Source organism: Sceloporus undulatus, chromosome 4 (genome assembly GCF_019175285.1).
Source record: "Sceloporus undulatus isolate JIND9_A2432 ecotype Alabama chromosome 4, SceUnd_v1.1, whole genome shotgun sequence".
In the NCBI taxonomy this organism is placed as follows: Eukaryota; Metazoa; Chordata; class Lepidosauria; order Squamata; family Phrynosomatidae; genus Sceloporus; species Sceloporus undulatus.
In genome coordinates, this window is record NC_056525.1 from 171585388 (window position 1) to 171597262 (window position 11875).

Below are 11875 nucleotides of genomic sequence, written 5' to 3' on the forward strand. Positions count from 1 at the left end.
GGAGGGCGATCGGGGGAAGGAGAAGCCGGCATGGGGCCCCTTCTCCTGCCCTCCTCTCTTTCCCAAACTGAAGGCAGCGCTGCCTTGGGCCTGGGAAGGGAAGGAAGGAAAGAGAAGTGGGCAAGGGCCTTGGGTCTGGGAGGGCGAACGGGGGAAGGAGAAGCCAAGGAGGAGGAGGCTGGGCACGCGTCCCAGCCTCCTCCTCCTCAGCTTCCCTTTCTTCTGCGCGAAAGGGCTCCATGGAGCCCTTTCGCGTGGAGGAATGGGAAGACGGCTGGGAGGAGGAGAAAGACGCGCACGCGAGCCTCTTTCTCCTCCTCCCAAGCACCATTTTCTGGCTTCCCGCTCTCTGAGAGAGACAGCGGGAGGCCCGAAAATGGCAGGGAGGAGGCGGAACGGGCACGCTCCTGTTCCGCCTTCTCCCTTGCCCCGTGCCTGGCGAAATGGGGCTGCATGCCACCCGTGGCACGTGTGCCACGGGTTCGCCATCACGGTCCTATAGCAAGCAAGCCTGACGCCCCAATCTCCATTGAATTCCTTCCCCTTCCAGTCAGTTTGCAAGCCTTTGCTTCCTATTAGAAAAACTCCCCTTTGCAATCCACTTCCCTGGTCTGTTTGCAAGCCTTTGCTTCCAATGGGAAAAACTCCCCATTGAAACGCCGGTGCCTGTACCGTTTTGCAAGCTTTTGCATCCTATGGAGAAAACTCCCCATTTAAATCCACTTCCCTTTTCCGTTTGCAAGCCTTTGCTTCCTATGGGGAAAACTCCTGTGGAAACAACTCTCCATTTAAATCCACTTGCTTCCTAGAGGTCCAGATAAGAAGACGGAAGTGGTATTTCCCCCTTTCCATCCTTCCTTATGGCCCCCTATGTTTTATCCTCGACTTATCCATGGGTCATATCAAAATCCAGGATTTTGACCCTGAAACCTTCCCTCTACTTATACATGAGGTCGACTTATAAACGAGTATATACGGTACATACAGTGCCAGCATGGTCAGATGTGTCTTGGATGACAGGGGTTACAGTTTCAATCAGAACTGAGAAAAACAGCCTTTTGGACTACAGCTCCCAGTATCCTCAAGCCACAATGAAGAGTTCTGAGAGGTTTAGTCCAAAAAGTAATGTGAAGGTCAATGGATTTACAGGTCTATGACCATCTTAGTTTGGCTTAGTCCTGAGTATGTTATGGAGAGAAATTATGGATTTTCAATGGCAATGTCACATTACTTGTTTGATTGCTGAGAAGATTCTGTTCTTTAATTGTTCCTGACTTTCTTTGCCACTGGTGCAGATTGCAAAAGGTCAGTAAGGTGTTCCTATGTCTTGAGTTGACTGTAGGTGAGCTCTTTGGGGGGAGATGATGTTCTCAGGCGAGGCTGTGAAGAACAGAAGTAATCAATTAGACGCCATTAAGCCAATTGAACAAAGAAATCCATTAGCCAAATCAAATGGATAAAAGGGCAGTAATTAATAAAGAGAAGTACTGTATAGTACAAATAAAATTGTGCTCTCAGCTAAGCAAAGCCTTTAAAAGTGTGTGAGCTGCAGAAACCAGTCAGATGGAATAGAGTGCTAGAACATCAAATGAGAATATTTTAGGCACATATGAAATAAGAATAATAATAGAAATAAAAGAGCTGCACTGGCCTCCAGTCAGATAGACTGCATTGTAGTGTTGGGCCACATTGTAGTGTTTGAGCCACTTGCTGTTGCAAAGTGAGGTAGCAGAGCCAGACTCATAGGGTCAAAGAACTAGGATGTTTTTCTTAGCAAGGTAGGTTGATGGCATAATCTACTATCCCACTCAAATTTCACTGTTCCCTCTGACTTTTCTCTGCAGTCTTTATAGCTGGAAAGGAGGGGATGGATTCCCCAACAAGGATATCTTGTGAGCTATCCCAGTTAATGACGCATAAGGCTTGGCCACAAATAGGCAGTTAAGAATAGCTTTATAGAAACCTCCTCCTGGAGGAGATGAAAAATGCTAGCACCTGTTTGTTGATGGATCAGCACTGCTACTTGGGGTTTTTGGACTCTGCTTGGTGGAGTGGCTATGGAGACTGTCATGATGACTGACTGATCTTCAGACATCACCAATTCATTCCTCTGGATATGAAAAAGTATTACCAAAAAAAAAAAAAAGGTTTCAAACTTGGACCTGGACTGGAAGAAGGTAGCTTCAAGTCCTTGTTCCTCAATAGGGTTTAATGAGTGGCTTTCAACTAATCATTCTTTTTGCTAGCAAGCCAATCCCCATGGCTGTTCTGAGGCTAAAATGGGAGGAAGTATGCAATCCTAAGTACTATAGAAAGGTAGGATACACAATATAAGTATTGGCACAATCCTATCGTAGCATTTCTTTTGGGGTTTCTCAGTGGGTGAGCATTGCTTGGAATCCGTTTTTAAAGCAGCTGAAAAAGTGGGATGACAGAGGATTAATCAGGACTTTTTCTGCAAAAGGGGGGGGCAATTGGGGGTGTGGGCAGTAGTGGTAGAGCACCTGTTTTGAATACAAAAGGTTCAAAGCACAAATCTTCTTGAGGGAAAAAGACTCCCAAAGAGCTGCTGCCACTTAGTACAGGTCCCAGGTCTGGGCTGGCTGGGGAGACCAGTTTCCTTCCTAGGATGCTTTTCTCAAGAACAAGAAAACAATTTGAGGCAGCTCTTTGTAGAACCCTCACTAGACGCCAAGATGATAAAAAAATCATACTTTGGCCGTGTGTGTGCATGTGTGTTGTATGCCTTCAAGTCATTTCTAACTTATGGGGACCCTAAGGTGAATCTATCATGGGGCAAGATTTGTTCCGAGGAGGTGTGCCATTGCCTTGTTCTGAAACTGAGTGTGAATTGTCCATGGTCATTCAGTGGGTTTCATGGCTGAGTGTCGTAGGCCAACACTCAAACCACTACGCCTGAAGATTTTGGACATACAAGAGCCAATGTGACTCTTTGGAAAAGAGGATAATGGCTGGTAATGTGCAGGGGAGACAGAAAAAGGGGAGATTGATTCAACCAAGGAAGCCATGGCCCTGAGTTTGCAGAACCTTAGCAAGGCTGGTATTGTTTGGGTGTCTTGGAGTCTCCATTCATAGTCAACTTCAGGGCAAACAACAGTGATAAAGTTCATTTTGCATTACAACTCCCAGAATCCTCCAACCAGCATGGACTTATTTTTTTAAAAAAAGTAATTTCCCTTCCTGTGCAGTTTGTTTTGTTTTTAAAGCCAACATCTGCCTTGGTTTAAGGAGGAAAGCAAGGACGTAGCCGGGGGGGGGGGGGGGGGGGGGGGGGGACCCCCCCCCCCCGGCCCCGGGGGGGTTCAAGCCCCTTCCCCCCCCCCCCCCTCCATTAAAACCACAGCGAGGGAACAGAGGAAAGACAAAACAAAAGTTCCTCTTTTCCCTCTGCTCTGTGGCTTAAATGGAGGGGGGGAGGGAGGAGGGAGGAGTTTGAACGCCAAGCTCAGAGAGAGAGAGAGGGAGGGAGGGAGTCCCTGTGACTTCTTTCCCTTTCGGTTCCTTCAGAGTCCGGCTTCCACTCCTCCTCCTCAGGACCCCCCCATCAAGCTCCTTCCTCCCCCTCCCCCTCCTCTCCATCAAAAGCACGGACTTGGATAGAGAGGGAAAGGGGGGAAAAGTCTCAGGGAGAGGGAGGCTCAGAGAGAGAGGGAGGGAGCCTTGAGGTGGGGGCAATGCCTGTTGTTCAAGCTCCTTCCTCCTGCTTCCTCCTTCCGTCGGAGAGAGGGAGGGGAGAGGGCTGGTCTCCCTCCCAGCAACATCTTTGCCCCTCTTTCCTTCTCCCTCCTCCTCTGGGCTTTTGCCAAAAAAGGTCTCCGTCCGGGAGAGGAGGAGGAGGAGGAGGAGGAGGAGGAGGAGGAGGAGGAAGAAGAGGGAAGGAAGACACACAGAAAAAAGGAAGGAAAAACGAGGGTAGGGAGAACTAAAGGAAGGAAGGAAGAGAAAGGAAAGAAAGAAGGAAGGAAGGGGAAGGAAGGAAGGAAGAAAAAGGAAGGAAGGGAGAAGGAAGGCTCTAAAAGGAAATATCAAAGAAAGAAAAGGTGACTTCTAATAACAACAATCAACTACAGGTTGAATCTCCCTTATCCAAAATGCTGAGGACTAGATGTATTTTGGAGTTTGGTATGTTTATATATATATAATGGTATATATTGAAGCTACTTGAGTCCAACCATTAAACCCATTCATGTTTCATAAGCTCATCCTCAAGTAGCTCCTTTTTTGCCCCCCTCTGAGTGTCTCAGAATATGAACAGAGTGTCTCTGAGCATGAACAGAGTGGCTGCCGCTAATTGCTTGAGCAGCTGCACTTTATCAATCTGAATTTATCTGATGTGAACAGCTTGAGAGGAAGGACTCTGTTTACATCTGCACTAAAGAAATAATCCATTTTGATGCCACTTTAACTGCCCTTGGCTCCATGCTGTGGAATGCTGGGATTTGAAGTTTGTTGTGGCACCTGACAGAGATGGCTAAACAGCTCCTCAAAACTACAAATCCCAAGATTCCATAGCACAGAACTATAATGGAAGTTAAAGTGGTGTCAACCATAAAAACCAAACTGCCTTGGGTCCTTTTCTGGGGGAAAAGGTGGCACAGAAATGAAATAAATGATGAAATGATGAGGAGATCTGGGAATTGCACTTCAGATTCTTGTGGCTGGCAGAGATGGCTAAATAGCTCCCAAAACTACAAATCCCAGGATCCCATAGCATGGAGCCAGTCAGTTAAAGTGTTTTCAAACTGCACTATTTCTGCAGTGTGGATGCAGCTTTGGAGCTCTTTTGCTGATGCTATTTGCAAGTTGGTTCTGACTCATGGCAACCCTAAGGCAAATCTATCATGGGGCTTTCTTGGCAAATTTTTCCAGAGGGTGCTTCTCTGGGGCTGAGAGAGTATGACCTGCCCATGGTCACCCAGTGGGACCTCTATCCATGAGTTAAACCCACTCCCCACCCCTCTCCATTTTCTTTCTGGAAGGGACCTTGCTTGTGTTGAAGGGAAGGCCACCAAGCCTCTGAACCTCAGAATTATTGTTTCAATGCTCAGTCTTAGAATCAGTGGGTACCTGAGCATGTACAGAGTGTCTTTCACTCCTTCTCTCCTCTCTCTTAGCCAAAGACCCCCTCCTGATGCATGGGTTTGGCTGATTTTAACCGCTGGAATTTTATATTTGTATTTTATATTTTATATTTGTAATTTTTAAATGTATTTTTTACGATTTTCATTGTTGTTTTAATGTGTTTTCTATGTGTTGTTAGCCGCCTTGGGTCCCACTTTGACAGAAAGGCAGGATATAAATGTTGGGAAATAATAATAATAATAATAATAATAATTATTATTATTATTTTGGAATTGGGGAGGATGGATGGGAGGACCACAAAACAATGACCCATGGCCACAAATGGCCCATAGCTGCCCTATTTAATCCTCCTACTCCATAGTGGTTTGATCACTGGAGTACTCTGGAGTCCAGGGTTTGATTCCCAACTGGACCCTACAAAGCCACTGGGTGATCTTTTGCAAGCCACAAATGCACTTGAGGAAGTAGACTGAAGTCTAGGAAAGCTCATGCTCCAATTTCTTTCTTTCGGTGAGTCTCAAAAGTGCTGCAAGATCTCTCTACTTATTATTATTATTATTATTATTATTGGATCTAAATGCATCTGAGGAAAATGCTAGGAAACCTAACATCTAGGAAAACTAATGCTGCCAATGTGTTTCTTTCAGTTAGTCTCAAAGGGGCTACAAGATCTCTCTACATATTGTTGTTGTTGTTGTTGCATCTAAATGCATCTGAAGAAGTACACTGTCTTCAAAAGCTCATGCCGTCAATTTCTTTCTTTCAGTGAGTCCCAAAGGTGCTGCAAGATCTCTCTACATGTTATTATTATTATTGCATCTAAATGCATCTGAGGAAGTAGATTGAAGTCTAGGTGTGGCTGTGATTTCTCTCTCTCCCTCTTTCGCTCTATTTGGCGTACTCTCTCTTCCTCTCCCTTCCCTGCCCCCCTCCACATGCAGGTTGCCCTCCAGAGAGCAGAGGATGAGGGCCAGGACCCCCCCCCGAAAAGGGACCATGCCCTGGTTGCTGCTCCTGCTTCAGCCGAGCTCCCCGCGCATTTGGGTTTGGGGAAGGCAAGGGCAGCAGGAGCTGAGAGGAGGATGTCAGGGAGCAAGCCCTCTTTTACTTTTTCTCCCCTTCTTCAACCCAAGGACAAACTTGGGGGTGGATTTTTCAAAATGGTGGCACTTAGTCTGGACCCCCCCCCTTCTCAAAATCCTGGCTACGTCCCTGAGGAAAGACTTCTTCCTCTATGTCGCTGGTGTTGTTTTTCTTTGGGTTCCTGTTCATGGTGACTTCCAGCTGCAAAAACACAAACATAGGCACACCTAGAGAGCCAGTGTGGCCTAGTGGTTGGAGTGTTGGACTATGACTCTGGTGATCAGGGTTCAAATCCCTGCTGAGACATGGAAACCCACTGGGTGACCTTGGGCAAGTCGCACTGTCTCAGCCTCAGAGGATGGCCATGGCAAACCCCCTCTGAAGAAACTTTCCAACAAAGAAGCCCTAGGCTAGGTTCCTCTTAGAGTCACCACAAGTCAGAAAGGACTTGAAGACACACAATAACAAGACACACACACCCTGAACACCATTTGCATTATATAATTGTGCTGCTTGGCATCACGTGGCGGGTGGCTGAGTAATTCCCTGCAGAAGGAGAGAAAAGTGATTCTTGAAAAAGCAGAACAAACTGTGTGTTTAAAAACCCCGCCTACAGAAAAAGCAAGCAAGGAGGGTGCAGTTTCCTTGCAAAAGCACTCAGAGATCTTGCAGCCTCTGCAAGGATCTTTTCTTTTATTGCAAGGAAGCCTTGGAACCAGACAAGGTGAAAGTGGGAGGGGGGGGAAGCAAGGGCTATTTTCCTCCCCTTCCTGAGCATGCCCAGCTTTGGAAACTGGTTGCATCTCCCTTTGTGAGCCATGAATTGCTGCATGGAGATCTCAGCCAGCAGCTCCTAAGGATCCTTGCCTTTGGAAAGGTAAGCCTAGCAATGGCAAGCTCATTCCTGTCTCCTTTTGCACTTTCCATGCTTTTAAAAAAATATTGTGATATTTGGGGGTGGGGAGCAAAGAAAGGCAGGAGTTTGGGGTGCTTCACTGGGGGGGGGGGGGGTTGTATGTGAAAGCAAAGCTTGGTTCCCTAGGATATTCATCCAAAAAGATAGTCATCTTTCTGTGAGATTCTTGTTGCTGTGTTTTATTTTGGAAGAACAACAGTTTGGGATTTTTTTTCCCCTTTGCCCCTCCAGTAAGGGAATTTAAAAAGGGAAGGTGGTTTTTCAGCCCTGAGATTGCTTGATGGTTGGTGCCACAACAAACTACTACTGTATTTCCAGAATTCTCTAGCCTAGAACCATGTCTTCTAATATTTTGTATTGTATTTTAAATTGTATTGTTTTATACTTGTTCGCCACCTTGAGTCCCTATATTGGGAGAAAGGTGGGATATAAGAAAATAAAATGAAAGTAATGATAATAATAACCATAGCAGATAAAGTGGTGTCAAACCAAGTTATTTCTGCTGTGCAGATGCAGCCTGTTGCTTAGTTTTGGAAGGTGCTGCTGTTGCAGCAGATGTGGAAGCAACTTTCTGGTCTTTCTGCCTAGGTAGGCAAGGAGATGTAAGCGTATGAAGAAGAACACATTTCTTTTGTTGTGCATGTAGTTTAACCCTTCTCCTGCCTCCATAGCATAAATATTATGCTTCAGTTTGCAAATAATAATGTTGATCATAATAATAATAATTATTCCTTTGGTATGTCTGTGTTAGGCAGGGATGTCAGAACTGTATTTTTGGGGGATATTGGCAGGCAGGTTGTTATTGTTGTTGTTGTTGTTTGATCCCAGGATTGTGTGTGTTGTGTGCCTTGGAGTCGTTTATGGCTTCTGGCCACCCAATGCTAGGGTTTTTTTGGCAAGTTTCTTCAGAGCCTCTTCTGAGGCTGAGAGAGTGTGATCTGCTAGTGAGTGTTTATGCCCGACTGGGGAATTGAACCCTGATCTCCAGAGTTATAGTCCACCACTCAAACCACTATGCCATGCTGGCTCTGTTGTTATTAATCAGGTACTATTTTATTATTAGATACTATGCACTGTTATTGATTAGATACTATTAATCTAATTCTTCAAGGTACTAGAGAGAGCAAATTCTTTTCCCCATCCCTTATTGTTGAGACATCCTGAAAGTATGAAAACTGTTATGTCCATGTGTTCAGAATAGCTTATCCTCAAGTGCATTAGATGGGACTGCAGACAGGTTTTAGTATTCCTGAGAGGACTCAACATCATTAGCAGTATTTATATTTCTCAGTGTTTGATAATTTACTGGAATTTTTACAGATAATTCCTGAGGAGGTTTAGCTACACAGGCATTTAGGTAATCCAATTTTGACAGAACATTTTAGGGAGGGGGATCAGTGGCCTTCAGTCTAGACTGGAGGGGGTTGATCTCCCCCAGTCTCCCCATCTGGGGTCATGGGGTCAGGCATATTTATGGTTGATACCAGTTGTTGGTGCCTGCTTGAACCCAACACGTATGAGTGCATGGAGATCAATACAGTCAGCCCTCCTCATTCATGAATTCAGCTATCCACAGCTTGAAAATACACTTATCCCTCCACATTTGCGGCTTTGACTTTTGCAAATTTTATTATTCATGGATTTTATTAATATGCTCTCTTTAGTAATATCTAGGTCCTCCACCACAACTCTGTGGTCAACTAACCAAAAATTGCACTGAAAGACTTAGAGATTCCTAAAGAGAATAGTGTTTTTGCTATTTGTGGTTTTTCCACATTTACTGGGGGGGGGGGAGTGTTCCTGTGCCCCTAACCCTAGTGAATGTGGAGGGACGAGCGTATTCCAAAAATAAATAAGCTCCAATTTTGATTTTGCTATTCTATACAAGGGACACCCTTTTACAATGCCACTGTATTTCATGGGACTTGAGCACCCACAAATTTTGCTATCCATGGGGGGGGTACTGGAACTGAACCCCAGCGGATACCAAGGGCCCACTGAAATGGATTGACAAAACAGGGATTTTGCAGACTGAGAAATTGTCTTGCATTTCTGGATTCAGTTGAGTCATGTGGGAATTGGTGGATGCAAGCTTCACAGACGTGACCCTCTGGGGAATTCTAGAGAGTGAGTTTGGAAGGCATGTTTTCACGTAGCCCCCAGAGGGTACCTTTGTATGTGTGTCCTCTGTTGCAATTGAGGGTGACAGAAATAGAAAAGTGAGAGGATTCAGTATTCTGTTACTATTGGGTGCTGTTGGTGGTTAATGAGGAGGCGTTGCTGCAACAGGATTAACTTTTTTGTGGAATTATAAGACAAGGATATGTCTCTGAGGTACCCTAGCCTGTCCCACGTCTTCGTCATCCTTATTGTGCTGCAAAGGCTGGCCAACATGGGGAGATTTAGCGTCATATCCCCCCTCTGCTGGGAAGCTAACTGGGTGTGAATTGAGTGATACTTTCTCTCAGTCTAACCTACTTCGTAGGGATGTTGTGAATATAAAATAGAGAAGGCAACATTGCTATATCTAGATGGAATCAAGGAACCTTTGTAGGTCATGTAATCATGATGAAAGAGGCCCACCCCACCCCAAATTAAGAAAGGGGGCAGGTTTTTCTAAAAATAAACAAACCCAGCTTCTTAATAAAAGAGCTTGCTTCTTTTCATTATTTCATTTTTTACACATTGTCAACCTCCAACAGATCACTTTGTTAGGTTTTCAATGAAGTTTCATTGGTTTTTGCCTCCAAATGAGGATCTAGTGGCTTTCACAAGGGAGCCAATAGAAATACAGGGTTTGTGCCTTTAGCACCATGTAAGAGCCCTGTTATTGAGTGTGTAATGATCTTGGGTGTCTAAAAATCCTTAGGGCACATGATCCTGTCTGATCTTGGAATCTAAGCAGAGGAACTCCTGATTCGAACTTGGATGAGAGGCCGCGAACGAATCCCAGGCACTGGTGTAGGGCATATTTTAGAGGAAGGAACTGGCAAAACCACCTCTGAGGATTCCTTGAGCATGAAATCACTATGAAACTCATGGGGTTGCCATATGTTGACAGGTGACCTGATGGTTCATACACAAACAGTGCGCCAAAGATCTGTGGTGCTACACATGACATAAGCAATGCAAGATGTTCCTATCCCCACTCTGCAGCCATGGCCTTGAGCTAGCAGTGCTAAAGTAGCATCGCCATTTCCAAGGCTTCAGTTAATTTTTATTTGTTGTTGTTGTGTGCTTTCAAGTCATTTCATGTTTATGGCCACCCTATGGGAAAGCTACAATGGGTTTTTCTTGGCAAATTTCATCAGAAGGGATTTGCCACTGTCATTCACAGAGGCTGAGGGAGAGTGACTTGCCCAAGGCATGGACAGGGGTAGCGTTAGTGCTCTTGGACATCTCAGCGGCTTTCGATACCATTGACCATGGTATCCTTCTGGAACGTTTGAGGGAGTTAGGTATCGGGGGCACTGCACTCCAGTGGTTCCGTTCCTACCTCTCGGGTAGATTCCAGATGGTGCAGCTGGGGGACATCTGCTCCGATAAGAGGCCACTGACATCTGGTGTCCCTCAAGGAGCCATTCTGTCCCCCATGCTATTTAACATTTACATGAAACTGCTGGGAGAGATCATCCGGAGACATGGGGCGTGGTGTTATCAGTACGCTGATGACACCCAAATATGTTTCTCTGTGTCTCCGACTGATGCAGTGACCAGGGATGGCATCTCTCCTCTAGATGCCTGTCTGAAGTCACTAATGGGCTGGATGAGGGAAAACAGACTCAGCTTGAATCCAGAGAAAACGGAAGTACTCGTGATAGGCTCCCCTGGTCCGGGGATGGAGATTTGTCCACCTATCCTGAATGGGGTCACGCTTCCCCTGAAGGACTCAGTTCGCAGTCTGGGGGTGCTCCTGGACTCATTGCTCCACCTTACATCTCAGGTGGATGCAACAGTCAGGAGCACTTGTTATCAGCTTCGGCTGATACGCCAGCTGCGACCCTTCCTGGGCCGGGGGGACCTTGAAACGGTGGTACATGCTCTGGTGACCTCTCGGTTGGATTTCTGTAACACGCTGTACATGGGGCATCCCTTGTATCAAACCCGGAAGCTTCAATTAGTGCAGAATATGGCAGCTAGGTTAGTCACTGGGTGCTCCAGGACTAGCCACATAACACCTATTCTGCAAGATCTTCATTGGCTGCCCATTCGCTTCTGAGCCCAATACAAGGTGTTGGCTATTACCTATAAAGCCCTAAATGGCTTTGGCCCAGGGTACTTGGAGAACCGCCTCTCCCCATATAATCCGCCCGCGCTCTCAGATCGGCTGGGAAGCAATTGTTGAGGGTTCCTGATATGAAGTACACCGTGACTGCACAGAGGGCGTTTTCCAACTCGGCCCTGCAGCTTTGGAACTCTCTTCCTGGCGAGCTCCGATCGGTTACCTCCCTTGACCTGTTCAGGAAGAAGCTGAAGACCTTCCTCTTCCAACAGGCCTTCCCCTAGGCGCTGTGATATCTGCTCTCTCCCCGTTACACTAGCACTTTTAAGCTAGTTATTGTTGTGGTTTTTAATGTTTGTAATTTTTATCTTGTTTTTAAAAATTTGATGTATTTGTTATGAGATTTTATAATGTAGATACTGTTGTAAATTGTACACTGTTTAGTACTCTTGTTGTAACCCGCTTTGATCTCCTTGGAAAAGCGGGCTATAAATAAACATCATTATTATTATTATTATTATTATTATTATTATTATTATTATTATTATTAT

General features: G+C 45.5%; 1 protein-coding gene across 4 annotated transcripts in view; it reads left to right on the forward strand.

The window, feature by feature from the left end:
• PHACTR1 (phosphatase and actin regulator 1) overlaps positions 1-11875 on the forward strand; it is a 386579-nt gene that overhangs the window by 213605 nt on the left and 161099 nt on the right. The window contains exon 1 of one of the 4 annotated variants that reach the window (XM_042461663.1): positions 6912-7063. The exons of the other annotated variants lie outside the window; for them this stretch is intronic. The gene's annotated coding sequence lies outside the window, so the exon portion shown is untranslated. Of the gene's footprint in view, positions 1-6911; positions 7064-11875 lie in introns of those variants that run through there. 4 annotated transcript variants of the gene reach the window in all.